The sequence below is a fragment of the Balaenoptera physalus genome (assembly GCF_965194825.1).
Source record: "Balaenoptera physalus genome assembly, chromosome: 17".
NCBI classification, from domain to species: Eukaryota; Metazoa; Chordata; class Mammalia; order Artiodactyla; family Balaenopteridae; genus Balaenoptera; species Balaenoptera physalus.
Window position 1 is genome coordinate 31,033,534 of NC_138895.1, and position 18,892 is coordinate 31,052,425.

Genomic DNA, 18,892 nt, shown 5'->3' on the forward strand with positions numbered 1-18,892 from the left:
AGCAGAAACATTACTAGTTTTGATTTTCTTCATACATAGGTAACAGCAGAAACATTTCTAAGTATTCCAGAGTTAAAGCAGATAGGGGCTAAAACACTTCATTATGCCTCCAGCTGGATCAAAGCAATAAAATAGGTGGTATATAAAATCATTGGTGAAAACATGAAATACATTTACATAGTCATCTGAGCATAGATCCTACAGATAAATGTTGATGTGACAGTGTGGATTATTATTATTTTAGTCAAAACCCTAAATCTGCATGGCTATTTTAACCATTATGCAAGAATTCTTCAGATGTGTACTACTAAATTTTCATCTATGTGTATATCGTTTATTTTGTTGTGACAATATATGTCATGGAACATTTCTTTAGTGAGTCATGCAATGTAATAGAGAGCAAGATTAAAATTATATATATATAATATTATATATATATAATTTTATATAATATATATAATTTGAGGGCCATATACATACATTTATTAATAATTTACTCTATGGTACCAGGCACTGAACTAAGCATTTTTTATGTATTATCTCATTTAATATTTTTTTAAAAGTCTAGAATGTGTAAGTAATGTTATCATTACTGTTTTTCACATGAGAAAATTGGAGTCTGGGTAGTTTTAAGTAGGGTTACGTTACATGGCTAGTAAGTGGAGGGATTATGATTCTAACTCTTGCAACAGAGAAAGCTGTATAGTTGCTACAATAAGTGAGAGTTTTGTCTTCTAATTATATGTGAGGTCAGGGATAAAGAGCAACCGTGTGATCATGTGATATTTATTAATAAATTTGTATACATTCTAAAGCAAAATAATCATGATTATATCATAATTATTGCTTCCTTCCTTTTTTCTGTTTTTAATTTTTTTAAGTGTGTTGTCATAATTTCAAAATCTAGTGTGGTCTCTCTAGTTCCTCTAGCTCAATTCAGGCCCTAAAAGATCTGCATTTACTTATTTTAAATTGTTCTATGTATGAGCATAGAAAGTTGAGGAATGGATATCCTCTTTAACATGAAGGGTAAGGAAGGGGTGTTGAAAGTTCTTGCAGGATATGAATTCAGACCAATTCATTTATCAATTCTTTCTCCTCATTTGTCATTCAAAGAGAAAGTTAAGCAATCTTGATCAGGGAAAGCAAAAGCTGGCTGAGTCAGTTCAACTGTCTTTACAGAGTTGAAACCATACTGTAATCAAAATTTGAAATTGAACATTCTCAATATCTTACTGATCATAAAAATGCTGCCTGATTTTCACCCTCAAAATCCATGTTCTTTGAGAGGAAAGTAGAAAAGTTGAGTCTCATGGCCTATGATGGAAGTTAGCCAGTAAGGGCTATAAAATTAGATCATAAAGATCTATACAGGAAGGAAGGGAGTAAGGGGGAAAAAGAAAGGAAGAAAACACATTATTTTGGATGAGTTTTTTAATAGCAAATAACAATAATGTTTACTGAATAATTATTTCATGAAAGGACAGACCTAGAGTTTTTGGGGGGCTGAAAGTTATAAAATCAGGGGCCCTTTTTTAAAGAAAACAAAATTCCAAAAATAATATAACCATGGTCAGTCCAACACAACTTGACATGAGAAATCATATACAGAAGGCCCTTATCTGGGAATTGGGCACTTCTGAGTAAAAATCCCAGAGGCTTAAGCTCCAAAAGCTTCAGGTGAATCTTTCTCTGAATGAAGATTAGACTGCATTGAGCTTATTTAACAACCTCGTCAAAAAAAAATGAGGGTGGAAACTGAGGCCTGGAAAGGTTGAATAATCTCCCCAAGAACCAAGATGCCCACTAGTCATTCAGATGCCAAAGCACATGTGCTGAACTCCTCTAGGTCTTTTCTGCAGATCTTATTAGTATCTGCAAATGTATGTTATAAATGCAGCATGGAAAGAAAGGAACATCTGGTTAACACCGGTACTTTCATGAAGGTTTTAGAAATTGTGTATGTTTATGTTATTTCTTTTTTCTACTAAGGTTGACTTAACAGTGTTTCCTAAAGGGTACAGTTAGACTGCATCAGATCCTGTATTATGGTGGAAATGTGTTAATAACAACAACAAAACTGAATGGAACCAAGAAATGGTCCAGAGAATAATATGTTAATTATCTGAGGAATGGAGACATTTTCATATTGAGAAGAAACTAAATTCTCAACATTTATTATTATATTCCTTATTAAATATGAAAAGATATGGAAGCTCATAAATAACCTGAAACTTTTTAAATGGAGGATTTGATAAATAGATATTTATCCAACTGTATAGATAAATAGAACAAATGGGAAAGTATTAATGCTATGAAGAGTTGGGGCCAGAAAAAGGAAAATAAAGTGTGTCTTTACTCTTTGAAGTAGTGGGAGGTAAAATAATACAATATGTTATCCTTAGAAAGGGATTTTAAAAATGTTTTCATTGGAACTCTAGGAATTTCAAGACATTCCTGGACACTGCCTCTCTAACTCAGACACATCTCCACCTATATCATGTATTCTAGACACATTTTTGAAAGAAAGTAAAGAAATAAAAGCAGACTGTGTTTATGGAGAATCCCCAGGAATCAAGTCCTACAGGTACAAGTAAGGAAAAATAATAACATGCTGGTTTTAGGGGTTTATTGATACATGTGGAACTAACTAAAATCAAATCAACAAAAGTTTTGCCTATACAAATAAGCCCAGACTGGGTATGTATGTAATGGATGGATGGTGCTCTTAGGAAATCTAACTTCAGATCAACCAGAATAAATAATCGTTCATGAGTAAGAAATCCTATGATGATGATACATGTTTTGAGTTTAGAATTTAAATCATTGGAAAATTTTCAGACAGTAAAATTCATTTTCTAATAATACCTCATCAAGTTTGAAAGAGCGTGTTCTGACACTCAGTGCTTTGCATCAACTCTAACAATACAAACAACTCAACAGTCATGTCATTATTTCATTCTTTCAAAAAAAGTCTGGAAGTTATAAGTTTTGTGAGTAAAAAATAAGAAAATTTTGTTTGTTCTTAAGTCTTGGTTTAGATGTGAAGAAGGGATACTAAATCATTGCCAGACATAATAAAATAGAAATGCTAGGGCAAAGCATGGGGAGTAATACAAGCACAGTAATGTTAACTGAATGAATAAAGTAATGAATTAATTAAATAAACTTACCAGTAGGGAAAGAGCATTATTCTTGTCTTGAAATTCACTGAGAAATCTTAGCAACTGTGCCAAGCATAGCTTCATAAACACTGATTCTTGAACTATAAACTTTCCAAGATATCACAGAAGTGATTTTTAAATTGCTTTGAAGAAGCCTGGGGGTCCAAGAGGGTTTTTTTTGTTTTGTTTTGTTTTTGTTTTTTGATTAAAGATTTAAACTTTTCAAGGGATCCATGTTTTTTAAATATGTTTTGTGAATTTGTAATTCTAAATAAAATTTCAACATAGAAATACTTATTTCTTAAAAGATGACAATCACCACCATAAGATCTTTGAGCACATATGAGACAGCTCTGGAGAATATCATTAACGTGGCACAGAGGGAGTTTGCAAGGGGAATTAGGGTACTATAATCACAAGTGAGGGCTTAATCAGCTAAACTAGCACAAATGCTAAGACATCATTTATACAAAAGACTGGTAAGGCCTGAGGATTTTAGATTGGCGAAAAGATTCACTTCACTTTATCTTCCAGATTTATGGATGTTGAATACCACATACTGATATGCTGAAGCCTGTGGCAGTAATTAGGCATTATTGGGTTGGGCTTGAGTATAATGTATCCAATGAAACTAGAAGAATTATTTCTGAAATAAACTGCAGCCAATACATTCTATTATGATTAAACTCTTAACTATGTACCTGTAAATTCATGAAGCCATGGTCCCAATCAACCCCATGAGTGAAGGAGAAAGAGAGGTATCAGGATACTGAACATTGCATATTATGACTTTATTAGAATAACCATGTGTCAACTTGAATTGCCTTTTGAACTGTGGTGGGTTTGCTGAGAATTAGGTTGGGGAGTGAGAGGCATTTTGCCTCATACATACATTATTAGCTTTTAATAAAGCAAGAAAAATTAAACCACAGTGTAAGTAAAACCTCTGCATAATTTTTATATAAAATTTGATCATATTTTCATTTTTATGAAAAATGAAGTTATTTAATGCCTTATGGATCCCACACAATAATAGGCAGAATCCTGTAGACAACAACATAACAACTTGTAATTTGAGATTTGTTGAGACAGAAAACATGTTGGACACTGCCAACTGGAAGAATTAGATGAATCTTTTGCTTAGAGGGGTTACAAACTAAGAGTAATACACATTTTAAGAGAAAGGACCTAAATGTACATGGTTTAGTACATCAACTGTCTAAGTGGAAAATGGCTCTCATTTTTCCTATTGAGTTCTGTGTTTTATATACAGGAAATCAAATTCCATTTTGAATATTATATTAACCTTAATGGCACATTAGATAATTATGAAATAAGACTTATCTTAGTCAAGTATCAGCAAGGTGCCCCGGATGAGTAGTGTTAAGTATTCAGTAAATACTGGTTGCATGCATGTTTAAATTAATGAATAAAAGATGTTTATTACTTCTTTTTGTTTAGCATTATCCTCAGAGAGATCTTACAAGAACTTCAAAATTTAAAATGTGACAATACACATAATTGTGTAAGTATAATTAGTGTTACATACTTCCCTCGTGTGGCTGAAAGATAAAATTTAATTATTTATTAAGAGATTCATGACTCAACCATTTAACTGAATTGATTATAAAACACATTACACTGAAATATGTAAAAGTGTTCTAACCATGCTACCAGAAAACTACTAGAGCTAATCAATGGATTTGGTAAAGTAGCAGGATACAAAATTAATGCACAGAAATCTCTTGCATTCCTATACACTAATGATGAAAAATCTGAAAGTGAAATTAAGAAAACACTCCCGTTTACCATTGCAACAAAAAGAATAAAATATCTAGGAATAAACCTACCTAAGGAGACAAAAGACCTGTATGCAGAAAATTATAAGACACTGATGAAAGTAAGTAAATATACTACAGACAGATGGAGAGATATACCATGTTCTTGGATTGGAAGAATCAACATTGTGAAAATGACTCTACTACCCAAAGCAATCTACAGATTCAATGCAATCCTTATCAAACTACCACTGGCATTTTTCACAGAACTAGAACAAAAAATTTCACAATTTGTGTGGAAACACAAAAGACCCCGAATAGCCAAAGCAATCTTGAGAAACAAAAATGGAGCTGGAGGAATCAGGCTCCCTGACTTCAGACTATACTACAAAGCTACAGTAATCAAGACAGTATGGTACTGGCACAAAAACAGAAATGTAGATCAATGGAACAGGATAGAAAGCCCAGAGATAAACCCATGCACATATGGTCACCTTATCTTTGATATAGGAGGCAAGAATATACAGTGGAGAAAAGGCAGCCTCTTCAATAAGTGGTGCTGGGAAAACTTGACAGCTACATGTAAAAGAATGAAATTAGAACACTCCCTAACACCGTACACAAAAATAAACTGAAAATGGATTAAAGACCTAAATGTAAGGCCAGACACTATCAAACTCTTAGAGGAAAACATAGACAGAACACTCTATGACATAAATCACAGCAAGATCCTTTCTGACCCACCTCCTAGAGAAATGGAAATAAAAACAAAAATAAACAAATGGGACCTAATGAAACTTAGAAGCTTTTGCACAGCAAGGAAACCATAAACAAGACCAAAAGACAACCCTCAGAATGGGAGAAAATATTTGCAAATGAAGCACCTGACAAAGTATTTATCTCCAAAACATATAAGCAGCTCATGCAGCTCAATATCAAAAAAACAAACAACCCAATCGAGAAATGGGCAGAAGACCTAAATAGACATTTCTCCAAAGAAGATATACAGATTGCCAACAAACACATGAAAGAATGCTCAACATCATTAATCATTAGAGAAATGCAAATCAAAACTACAATGAGATATCACCTCGCACCAGTCAGAATGGCCATCATCAAAAAATCTACAAACAATAAATGCTGGAGAGGGTGTGGAGAAAAGGGAACCCTCTTGCACTGTTGGTGGGAATGTAAATTGATACAGCCACTATGGAGAACAGTATGGAGGTTCCTTAAAAAACTAAAAATAGAAGTACCATAGACCCAGCAATCCCACTACTGGGCATATACCCTGAGAAAACCATACTTCAAAAAGAGTCACGCAACACAATGTTCATTGCAGCTCTATTTACGATAGCCAGGACCTGAAAGCAACCTAAGTGTCCATCAACAGATGAATGGATAAAGAAGATGTAGCACATATACACAATGGAATATTACCCAGCCAGAAAAAGAAACGAAATTGAGTTATTTATAGTGAGGTGGATGGACCTAGAGTCTGTCATACAGAGTGAAGTAAGTCAGAAAGAGAAAAACAAATACCATATGCTAACACATATATATGGAATCTAAAAAAAAAAGAAAAAGAAAAGAAAGAAAAATTAATGGTCAGAAAAACCTAGGGTCAAGATGCGAATAAAGATGCAGACCTACTAAAGAATGGAGTTGAGGATATGGGGAAGGGGAAGGGGAAGCTGGGACAAAGTGAGAGAGTGGCATGGACATATATACACTACCAACCGTAAAATAGATAGCTAGTGGGAAGCAGCTGCATAGCAGCGGGAGATCAACTTGGTGCTTAGTGACCACCTAGAGGGGTGGGATAGGGAGGGTGGGAGGGAGGGAGATGCAAGAGGGAAGAGATATGGGGACATATGTATATGTATAACTGATTCACTTTGTTATAAAGCATAAACTAACACACCATTATAAAACAATTATACTCTAATAAAGATGTTTTTAAAAATTAATTAATTAATTAATTAATTAATTTGTTTAAAAAGTGTTCTAACCAATGTTTCCATATTCAGAATACTGTGTACTATAGGAATGTGTATAGAATGTGAAGTTGGGGAAGGTATGGGCAGTTAATAAAAGTGAATGATTCTGTTTTACTTCAATTTCAAATATAAAAATCACTAAAGAAATACTATATGATGAACATTATATAATACACTAAGAAACAAAGCTATGATGAAATGGTGAAGTGATGAAATCAACAAAGTGATGGTTGTCAAGCAATGAACAACTAGTCACTATGCAAAGAAAATACTAAGGATGTCTAGAAATTGTAATCTGGAGGTTAGAAACTGTGAAAAAGAGGTAGAGTCACTTGGTCCTTCAATATTGGTATAAAGTTTAATTTAAAAAAATACTGTTTACTTAAAAACTGTATTCAATCAAACAAAAAGCAAAATTGAAAGAATCTTATAAAGACCTTACAGTCACCAACTTGATTTTATTATACTCGCTGTGTTTTGTATCTATCAAACTATTCTTTTTATATCCATTTATTAATCAGTTTTTTTAATCCATTTAAATTACAAACAATAGAACATTCTTCCCTAAATACTTAAACATTTATGTCATTAAATACTGTATTTTTTATGATATTTTTTTATGTAAAATCAAAATAGAGTCAAATGTATGTTCATATTCTCTTAGTAAAATCTTTTGTAGATACAGAACATTAACTTCATCTCCAACAATTCTCTCTCCCCCTTCCCAATAAATTTCTGCCTTCACACCCAGAAATGGATGTTCTGATTATTTCCCAGGATAATTTTGCCTGTTCCAGGATATCATAAAAATAGAATTACAGAGTGTAATTTATTTTGTGTGAGGCATGATTTACTCAGCATAATATCTTCTAGATTCATTCATGTTGTTGCTTATATCAGTATGTCATACTTTTTTCTGTTTTTTTGGCTAAGAAATATTATGTTATATGGATATACCAAAGCTAGTTTTTACATTGTTTTTCTGACGAATACCTAGGTGGATTTTCATTACAGCTATTAGAGATTAAACTGCCATGAACATTCTTATACAAGTCTTCTTGTCAATATATGCATTTATTCTCATGGCCCAATATGTAGGGATTGAGAGGGCATTTCACCTTTTCATTTGCCAGATAAGTAAATGAGGTTGAAGACTTTTGTGTTTATTTCAGATATCCGTAAATCTTCTTCTGTAAAGTTTCTGTCTAAATCCTTTTCCATCTTTTTTTGCTTCATTTATACATTTTTTATTATTAATGAGAAGTAGAAATTAAGTATAATCATAGGTATAGATATAGATCCTGGATATTAGTACTTTGATATGTTTTTTCAATATTTTTCAAAATATTTTTGTGGCCTGCTCATTGATTTTCTAACAGCATATTTTAATCAACAGAAGGTATTAATTTTGATGTTTAATTTATCTTTTTTCTGGTAGGATTATTGCTTTTTGTAAACTATATGAAGAAAAAAAAACCTTGCCTGCCACCAAGACAAAAATATCCTCTTATGATTTTATTTAAAAGCCACTGTCATTTTTTAAATTGAATAATTTTTAAGATAGTTTTTAGATAATTATAGATTCACATGCTATTACAAGAAATAATACAGAGAGATCCCCTGTACCCTCTACCCAGTTTTCCCCAATGGTAACATCTTGCAATACTACAGTACAATATCACAACTAGGAGACTGATATTGATACAGCCAAGATACAAAACATCATCATCACAACAATACCTTATGTTACTCTTTTATAGTCACATTCACTTCTCTCCCACCTCTACCCTCTCTTTAATGCCTGGCAAACACTAATTTGTTTTCATTTTTATTATTTTGCCATTTTAAGAACATTGTATAAATGAAATCATACTGTATGTAACCTTTGGGAATTGGCTTTTTTCACTCAACATAACATAATTATCTGGAGATTATTATGTGTATCAGTAGTTTTGCTTGTTTGTTTTAATTATTTTTATTGCTGAGTAATATTCTGTGGTATGGCTGCACCACATTTGTTTAATTCATTATTCATTGAGGGATACCTGGGCCAATTATAGTTTGGGGCTATTACAAATAAAGCTACTATAAACATTTAAGTCTAAACTTTTGTGTGCACATTAAGTTTTTATTTCTCTGGAACAAATACCCTAGAGTGAAATTATTGAGTCATGTGGTAATTGCACGTTTAGTTTTAAAAAAAGACAAACTTCTTCCAGTGAGACTATATCAGTTTTCATTTGTACCAGCCATGTATGAGTGATCCACTTTCTCTGCATCCTCAACAACATTTGGTGTTGTCACTACATTTTAAAAATTTTAGCCATTCTGGCTGCCTATGGGTATTGTTTCTAAATGGTAGTCTGACTTTTGATACTGCTTAATTCTGTTGGCATATGCTTTATGCTTTGAGTCATGAGCTTAAGAGTATGCTCCCCATTCTGTTATTTTAACATGGTACGTGGGAGAGTCCCAAAGATATGAATTTATAAGAAAAATAAAATCTATCATAATGTTTAAAATTCCAAAGTGCACTCCATTTTTCTTTTATATCACTTTTTCAGTTTGTAATTGCATATTCATTACGTGACTGTATGACATTAGATTATTTGCTTACTATTGTATCTGCCTCCACCACTAGAGGACAGGAATCCTGTCTATCTTCCCCACTGTATTGCTTCTGCCTAGTGTATAACACCTAATAGAAATATGTGATTATTTAATGTTAATATGCTTTCTAAATGTGTTCATATCTTGAATATGCAATTAATAAATGGATGATTTAAATTGGTAGTTACAGAAATAATTGTTTAAAAATTGTGTCAGTGAGTATTCTATAATACTTTGATGCATTGGCTTAACTCATTTTTATCACATACACAAGAGTTAGAAAGACCTGAGTTAACTCCCACTGGTTTTTAAGTATCAAAGAAAATTATATTCTTGTTCAAAAGGAAACGTTTCTCTTTTAAAACATTTCTAGTAAAAAATATTTTTAAAGCTTAAAAATCAAATCTTTAGTACAAATAAAAATGACTCCTTTTTATAAATTTCTGATAGAAAACTACAGGAGTTATTCAATATCCTTTGCTTCAGACACCATACAGAGAAAGTTCCCCAAGACAGAACTTAAATCATTCTTAAAATTTTCCAGTAAAAAATATTGAACTATCTGTGTATTATCCCCCATCTTAATATGTGATCCATTGCACATTCTTGATTTTTGTCAGTGCCCTGTTTGTATGTTCTTGCCTACCTTACCACAGTGCAGGCTCTTGCCAGCACATGTATTTTTGCTGAGTACCTGCCCTTGATGGTAGTACCTCTTGTCCATCTACATGACAGACTGGCACTGCTAGAGAGGTAGCTCTCTAGCAGGGACTGATAGCAGTTGATGTAAGAACACTGGCTCCCAGAGTTCTCCCAGCAGGATTAAGCTCTAGTAACCAACAGTGTAAAACTTGCTTGAAAATGAACACTTTTTTGGCTGCCTTACTTTCTCTCTCTTACTTTCTAACCCCAACTGATGCTTTTTGGAATCACCTCCAAAATAAATAACTTGGATTTTAATCCTTGCCCCAGGGTCTTCTTCTGGGGGATACAAATATAAAATAAAAATTCTTATTTGAATTAGAAAATGGATAGCAGTTATTCCTGTCTATCCAAATATTCCTAATTTTCATGAATGTAATGCAGTGAATTTAATGAATGAGCTGGATTCTGCCAGGTGCAAATAGAAAGCAATGTTGTTTTTTCCTCCTTCACTGCAATCCTATTAAACTTATTATGCCAATTCTCCCCTGTCTCTAGGTAAAAGCTTGTGAAATTATCATAACTTTTCTGTTCACTTTCAAGTTTAATAAACAGTGTCATACTTAAGTATTAAAGTCTGTGATTTTTGCAACCCCAGATAGAAACTGATCAGACTCAGAAATCAGCACTAGAGAAAGAGGCAAGGTTTCTTTTCTTTTCTTTTCTTTCTTTTTTTTTTTTTTTTTTCTATTTATCTGCTGTAGGAGAACAAAATTTGCCACTCCAAAGTATGTGTCTTTGGTATATTAATTATTTTAAGCTGGTTATTTCCTAAGAAACAGTAGACATGGAAGAAACTCTGAAAACCAAGTAGGAGTTGCCCTTTAGTGAGAAATATTTATATTTACAAGGTAAATCTTCATTTTGTAAGGGTCTCCCTCCACTGTACCAGGAAGAAGAGGATGACCAAATCTCTAGAAACATTATCAATGGAAAGGCTTTGACTTAAATCTGCATACCAACCTTACCCTTGTTTACTGTGCTTTTCCTGGTAACCTCCCCTACCCTCAACATCCTCTTTTGCCTTTAGTTGAAGATGGTATTTAAGGTGAGGGCTTTGGCCATTTTGGCGAGTTATTCAGTTTTCCTGGGTCTCTCCCACGTATACATGTTATTAAACATTTGTTTGATATTTCTTCTGTTAATCTGTCTCATGTCAGTTTAATTCTTAGACTAGCCAGAGTAACCTAGAAGGGCAGAGGAAAACTTTTTCCCAGACACTGTATTACTCTTCTTCTCCTCCTCTTCCACTCACTCTGCTGCCTCTGGCTCCTCAGGGTTGGAGCAGAGAAAGAAGAGAGAAGGCATGGCCAGAATGTTATAATCTGGAATGGTGTGGCTGATGGCCACAGTGCTGGCTCTTTCTTTTCTTGGAATTATGGAGGGCCAGAAATCTCCCCATCTTTGTTGTAGATCTTGCTTAGCACTATTGCCTAAAGTAATAACGTAGTCCCCAGCTGGGAGTTTGCAAGTCTTGCCCTTTCCACCTTTGCCCGCTCCTTCTGCATTGGACAGTATACCCCTGCCTCTTACAGCCAGGATCATCTTTCCTCAGGTAGGAAGCCCTTTGGGTGGGACTATTTTCAAAATAATTCAAGGCTAGTTAACTTTGGGAGTTCCATGAGGCCTCATGCACTGCTGCCTATGGTCAGTGAAAATAGAATTTGCTCCCACCAAAGCCCTCTCTGTGAGTCCACCAGTCAGGCAGCTATAGGCAGCCCAGCCTCTTGGCATCAGACTTCACCAAGAATGGGTCAACACCAAGCCTGTTCCCCCAACTCCAGGAAACAAGGTCAAGTACTGAGGGTCTCTCCATTTCCTTGCCCCAGATTAGTCTCCCTTGTGGTGGTAAGCATGACCATGCTCTGTGAGGCAATTTCTTACTTTTCTCACTTGGCTTCAGATATGGAGAAGAAAGGAGAAATGTACAACTCTTCCTACAGAAACCTATTTCTTATGATCTTTCTCTTATTGATCTTTGTACTTCCCTTCCTATTGGCTTGAGGTAGCTCACAGACAAGTGTTTATCCATCTGTCTTATGAGTTACCCCTTAGCAAGTTCTACACAGCTGGTCTGGTACCTCACTTTCAAATTAGTGGGTATTTAACACCCATTCTTCAAGTCTTTGTGACCTCAGCTGAAATACTGAGACAGCAGAAGTTTCATTTTAACATCCTGCTACAACTATAATTCTAAGTAAAGGAACTGAAATTTTTAAGGTTTACATTTTTCCAAAATTTGTGCTATATCTTGTTCATACATTATCCCATTAGAATTGACTTATTTTATATATCATTTGATAATTTTCATTAGTGACATCCAAGTTAGGAATTCAACTTACAAGCAGTTTCCATCAAATAATTTCTTAGGCATTGAGACCAACTTATAAGGTTATATTGGGAGAGCATACTTAAGGAAACACTTGGGCATTTGCAGATATTTTCAAGAATTGTTAAAAATGTCTTATATATAAAATATATTGTGAATCCTAAAATGACAAAAGAAATGTTGCACATCGTATTCTGTAAACTCTCATTACCCAAATTAGTTACAGATTCAACATCAAATATCATTTTAAAAGTCTCCCTTCTAATACCTTTCTATATTTTGAATTTTTTCAGTAATGAACATATATTCAATGTAAGTAAATTTTATTTTTAGAAATAAAATTAGCTAAAGCAGAATGCAACAGCTGTGTTTTAAGAAATCTTCAAAGAGTTGACATTCTTAGAGCCAGCTTTACATCTGGCAGATTAGTAACATCGGTTAATTGATTTGGCAATTATTTAATATTATAATTACTCTAATGACTGGGCAAAAGCAGTTGGCTATCTTACTGCTAGTTCACTTCATGGTTTCCCAAAACCAACAAAACATCTGTAAGATGTTCACATTTTATTTCAAGCTGAAATATTGATGTGAGGTGTGGTTGCAAAGACACGGAATCCAGAGGCATAGTGTTTATGTGCAGATATTAAGAATAATGAGTTTTATAGAAACTCATAAACCCAGGATACATGCCTTATGTTTTTTTTTCTTATCTCAAGTTGGGAAACAGAGCCTTTTTAACCAGAATACTATTTAGGACATTCATCTCACTGAAACTCAAAATGATTATCTGACCAAGGGGAATTCCGCTTTATAATAAATAAACATGAGCTTCAGAGAGTTACAGAATTTGAGATGGCACTTAGTAGTGTAAGTTTTTCCCACTTTCTTTTAAATAAGGAATTCCTTGAGATATGTAAAAATCAATTAATTTTAACCTGTAATTTGCAGTAATATCAGAATTTATGGCATTTTTCTGTAAGAGAAACTAAAATTGTCCTCTTGGTTGTAGAAATTAAATGGTCCTTAAAACAACATTCTGTTTAAAAGATGTTATTGTCTTATTACATAAAAATTATTAGTATTTATTTGCTGGAAAGTAAAATCATACGCATTCAACCTGTCAATGAACTTTCTCTGTTTACAGATAAAATGTTGTCTTTTCTCATGCCAGGCAGTGAACTGAACCCGAATTCTAAGAATCATGCTGTGTTCTTTCTCATTCACATCACAGGAGTAGTAAGGTTCTGCAATTAGAACTCAGCTGACAATTTGGGTGATGAATGAGGCACAAAAAGACTTCTGATTGCTCTTAAACAACTGCATCATTGGCTTTGTATAGTATCAGCAGCATTCAGCTTTTCTTCAGGAAATAACATAAAAATAGAGGAAGTGGCTTAGATAATGTTTGTCTCACATTTAAGATGTGTGCTAATATTCTCAGGGTGATACACAATGAGCCAGAAGGGGAAAAAAAATCAGTTAAGAGTGGGAGGCAAGAGCTCCTCAGAGGCTGTATGGGGAGCGGTGGGTTACCGGATAGTATCCTGGATCTGAGCAGCTTAGCAAGGATAGGAAGAAGGGAACGGAGAGCAGCATTGGGATAAGTTAGTAAATACTGCACTGTCTCTTCAAAAATATTAAGTAAATAAAAATCTGAAGTGAGGTTTTTATTTATTTTTTTAAGATTTCTGTAATTTTAATTTAGGTTTTATCTGAGTGTATCAGACATGGGTGACAGGCTTCAAGGCAGGCAAGCAATGTGCAGCTTGCCTATAATATAACAACAGAAGCAATGGTTTGGTTTCCAGCTGACAGCTTAGAGAAATATCAGAAACAGCCAAGATCATTTGGTTTCACAATTAATTAACATCTTACTGACATTTTAAAAGGTGATAAAGAATTTTGCTTGACTACTCAGCTTCTTCCTACCTGGAGTAAATGTTTGCAGAGTTAATTCTCATCACACTTTCAGATAAAAGAAAAGACAATGAATTTTGTGCTATTTGGTGTGAGACTGTGTATTCATTTTCTGTTTGGTGTCATAGCAGACTACCACAAACTAATTAAAAACACACACACAGGGAATTCCCTGGCAGTCCAGTGGTTAGGATTCCACGCTTTCACTGATGAGGGCCCCAGTTCAATCCCTAGTCAGGGAACAAAGATCCTGCAAGCGGCATGGCAGGGCCAAATACACACACACGCACACACCACACACACTCACGCAAGTATAATCTTACAGTCCTGGAACTCAGAAATCTGACACAGGTCTCACCAGGCTAAGATCAAGGTATGATGGCAGGTCTGGATCCTCTTCTGGAAACGAAAAGGGAGAATTGTTTTCTTTGTTTTTTCCAGCATCTACAGGCTGCCCACATTTCTTGGCCCATGACCTTTTCCTCCATTGCAAAGCTAACAGTTGTGGGCTGAGTCCTCACGTTACTTCTCTCTGAACAACTCTTCTACCCTCTTCCTCTTTTAAGGACTCATGAGATTAGATTGGCTCCATCTGGATAATCCTGGGTAATCTACCCATTTCAAATTTGGCCGATTGGAAACATTAATTGCACTTGTAACCTTAATTTCCTTTTGCCACATAAGGTACTGTATTCATAGGTTCCGGGGATTAGGGTGTGAACTCCTTTGGTAGGGGTCATCATTCTGCAAACAAATTCCTGTACCACCTACCAGTTATGTTTAGTCATACTAGAGATTCAAAGCCACAGTGATTCGGGTAAAATAAAATTTATTTTTCTCTTACATAAATGTCCTAATGGAATGACTAGCGTCTTTATATTATAGATGTTAGAACTAATTACTTCAATGAATTACATGGACAACAGATATTATTAAAAGATGAGTTTGTTTACATTTTAACACCATCACAAATTTCTAAAATAGGCTAATTCTATGTATATATTAAGTCATTACAATCAGTCATGTTTATTGACTTAATACAAAGCAAAATTATTTTCTAAAAAGAAACAAGAAAAATGAAAGCTAAGATCACTTTTCATCCATTTGTATTAGGATCACATAACAACAAGCTGCATTGGGAATAGTAACTTGCAGTGAAATCGATCACAAAAATGTGTTTTTTGGGAGGATGTTAAAAGGTAATGGGACTTCTTGGCTATATGGACATAGCAATGTATTTTTAAAAGGTTTATGAGAAACTGAAGCTCCAAAAACACCTTAATGGACAGAAATACTAAAATAATTCTTCAAATGTAAAATTTAATAAGGATAACGTGATTTAAAAAATACAAAGAGACAGAATAAGAATATAGTATTTTAGGAGACACATCTATTCAATTCTTTTTAGCTTGTAGTAGAGACAGAATGTCTTAATAGTATAATATCCACATGCTAATTACATTCTTAAATGAGTAAATGACATTGTATAGAGAATTTTTTTTAAAGGTGGTGGGGGTTATGATATCCTGGGCTATTCAGAACACACCTGAATATTAAGTACAATTCTGGACACAGTAGCAAAAAAGGCATGTTTAAGCTGGAGCACTTCCAGAAGAGAATAAATCAGCAAGTGAAAACCTGAGACTGTGCCAATTCAGAAGCCAGAACTGTGGTCTCGTGGAGATAAACATGTAAGAAATGTGACTGTCTTAAAATATCTATAGTGTATCAGGTTACAGGACATTAAACCTGGTTCATGTGGTCCCAAGAGACAGTACTCAGTCCAGGGGAGGTTTTGGTTCAATACATTGTCAATATCTTTTTAATAACTAGAGCTTTTTGGAAGTAGAATAGACTACATCATTAGGAAGAGAATGATCCACCACAAAATTGTACCTGCACAAGCCAAGAATCTATCTTCTAGGAACATTTCTAGAGAAGACTTAGGTCCAATCTTAGATGTTCTCTAAGCCTCCTTGACCAATTGCTCCTATATTACTTTTAAGTAAAGCATGAATGATACTTTCATATATGGCATCCTTATTCTTTGATTCTTGCTATTCTACTTCTCAGACTTTGGGGATGCTATATTCTTTCAGCCAGTATATAAGAAGGAGAATTCTGCAAATTGTATTTTAGGAAAAAAAAAAAAGCCAAAATATGTTTTGAATATTACTGGTGGTAATTCTATAATAAAGAATATATCTTATTGGTACCCTGATGTCAGAGATAGCATTGAACTCAGGACCTCAAGTGAAATTGTGCTAACATGATAGTAACAACAATCATTCTCACAACTCCCCACAGGATTTCCTTCTTTCTTTGAAATGATGGTAACTAAGATTGCCAATTTGGATACACCATAAAAATCCCTAAAAGTATCATTAGAGGGAGGATGCCTGAAAATGAGGAATGTATTTTGTAATAGGTAGGATGGAGGCTTGGATCTATTTTGTTTGAATAGCTCTGGCTAAAAAGGTTAGCTTCTGTAAGATCAATATTCCCACCAAGAGAAACAGAGAAGCTAGATAACACACACACACGTACACACAAACAACAGAAAATAAGGTAAAAGCTGTTTGAAGGCATTAGAAAGAACAAAGCAGCTAGACCTAAAGGGCTAAGATCCCAGGAAGAAAGGAAATACCTTTTGGTGAGTCTCAAATTGTCTGTTTTCCCATCCAGGAATTTTTGACCAAGCAGAAAACTGCAGCTCAGTGTCTCCCACAGTCTCATAAGGGTGGGTAGATAAAAACTGAAGTTTAGGGTTACCTAGGCAGGCACCACACTAAAAGATAAGATTTTAAAAAATATTTTGGGCTATTTTTTCCCTTGAGGCATTCTGCCAGTTCCTAAACTGTGTACAAGATACTGAAAACTTAAACAGAAATTGACATATGAGAGGCTAAAATTAATCAGGGACTTCAGAAGTCCCACTAAGATGAGGAAATTAAAAAAAAAAAAAAAAAAAGAGTTCATGGCCTTCCAAAGAAAATGGGCTCTGGTAATCAAACCTAGACCTTCAGTCAAGACTGAAGGACCACATCCTACTAGTAAGAGCAAACCAAAATAAAGAAGCCTTTAAAAAACCCTGAAAATACTCTTTAATCATCTCAATTGCTGACTAGATTAAGGTTATTTCCCACTAATTAAACTGCTTTCCAAAAGAAACATAGATCCTCCCTTAGTAAAACTGGCATCATTCAAAGGCTAGATATATTTTTATGCACAATGTCTGGGGTTTAATTTTAAAATCCATAAGATATGCCAAGAGTTAAGATCAAGTAGCTGAAAATCAAGGTGGAAGGAAACAGAAAATAGAAATAGATCTACAGGTTATTCAGATACTGGGGATAACAAACATTGTGCTAATCTGGTATTGATGTATTCCTGGCTACAAAGATAAATGTACAGTGAACACTATGATTAGTATATTTTTAAAAAGATGAAAAATTATACTTGAAAATGGAATCCATAAAGAAGAACTAAATGAAAGTACTAGAACTAAAAAACAGCATAAATGAAATTAAGGAATCAATAGAAGAGTTAACAGCATTCTAGTTAGTAGGTCAGTAGAAAATATCTGCACTGAATTAGGGAGAGTAAAAAGAACACAAATATAGAAATAAACATCAGAACTAAATAAGATAAGATAAAAATTTCTACCATATGTGTAATTGGTGTTCAGAAAATAGAAATAATATTTGAAAATATATTGAACAAGACTTTTCCAAACTGATGGAAAACATTAAGCCAAAGATTAAAGAAGCTCTGTGATCTACCTAGAAGAATAAATAAAATTTAAATCACATGAAAGCATATCATAAAAAAATATAAAAATAAAAAGGAAGAAAGAAAGGAACAAACAAAGAGAAGGATATTATAGGAAAGAAAAAAATGCATTACCTTCAAAGAAGCAAAAACACTGATAGTTGAGTTTTAAGCCAAAATGATTACAACCAGAAGAAGATGAAATTACAACCTTACATAGCTAAAACAAAACAAACAAACAAAAAAACTAACCCAGCAAAAATATTCTTCATAATGAAGGCTAAATAAAAATATTCTCAATCAAATAGAAACTGAGCTAATTCATCATCTATGGTATAACATATATTGTATACATTATATGTATATGTATGTATACATACCAGTGAGTAATAAAGGCTGTTCTTGTGCAAGGATAGATAAATAGACCAACGGAGGTGACTAGAACAGTAGTTGGCAAACTGTGACCTGTAAATCAGCTGTCTCTTTTTACAAAGTTTTATTAGATCACGGTCATAGCCATTCACTTACATATTGTTTATGTCTGCCATATGATCCACAGTGTCTGACATATGATTGACTTAATATCTGGCCTTTAAAAAATTTTACCTACCACGTACT

At 33.9% G+C, this 18,892-nt stretch overlaps 1 long non-coding RNA gene across 1 annotated transcript in view; it reads left to right on the forward strand.

Annotated features, from left to right (window-relative positions):
* LOC309647023 overlaps window positions 1-18,892 on the forward strand; it is a 48,255-nt gene that overhangs the window by 19,849 nt on the left and 9,514 nt on the right. Inside the window, exon 2 of the long non-coding RNA XR_014255737.1 lies at window positions 40-18,892. This exon is cut by the window's right edge and continues 9,514 nt beyond it. This is a non-coding gene — a long non-coding RNA (uncharacterized lncRNA). The remainder of the gene's footprint in view (window positions 1-39) is intronic.